Here is a 405-nt window from a genome sequence, read left to right as displayed (position 1 = left end):
TTTTTTTTTTTTTTTTTTTTTTTTTTTTTTGTTCTTATCTTTTAAAACCTATATATAATGTATGTCCATTTTGCAAATATATAAAAAACGTATATATGTTGCATCATATTTACTATGCATAAGCGTTTTTATGATGTAAAACTTTTTATAATTCCTTCTTTTTTTTAACTAAATTGTTAATAAAGCTATTTAAAAGCAATCTTTAATATACAACATTCACACATAAATGTGTACACCTACTTACGTATACATATATATACTACCAACTCTATGTATCTATAATCATTTGTAAATGTTTCAAAATGTAAAAAGGGCGAAAACATTTAAGAGAAAAAAAAAGAAAAGAGGTAAAAAAAAGAGGTAAAAAAAAGAGGTAAAAAAAAGAGGTAAAAAAAAGAGGTAAAA

Source organism: Piliocolobus tephrosceles, unplaced genomic scaffold (genome assembly GCF_002776525.5).
Source record: "Piliocolobus tephrosceles isolate RC106 unplaced genomic scaffold, ASM277652v3 unscaffolded_20581, whole genome shotgun sequence".
Taxonomy (NCBI): Eukaryota; Metazoa; Chordata; class Mammalia; order Primates; family Cercopithecidae; genus Piliocolobus; species Piliocolobus tephrosceles.
The sequence above is the reverse complement of the archived record's forward strand: the minus strand, read 5'-3'. Positions refer to the sequence as shown.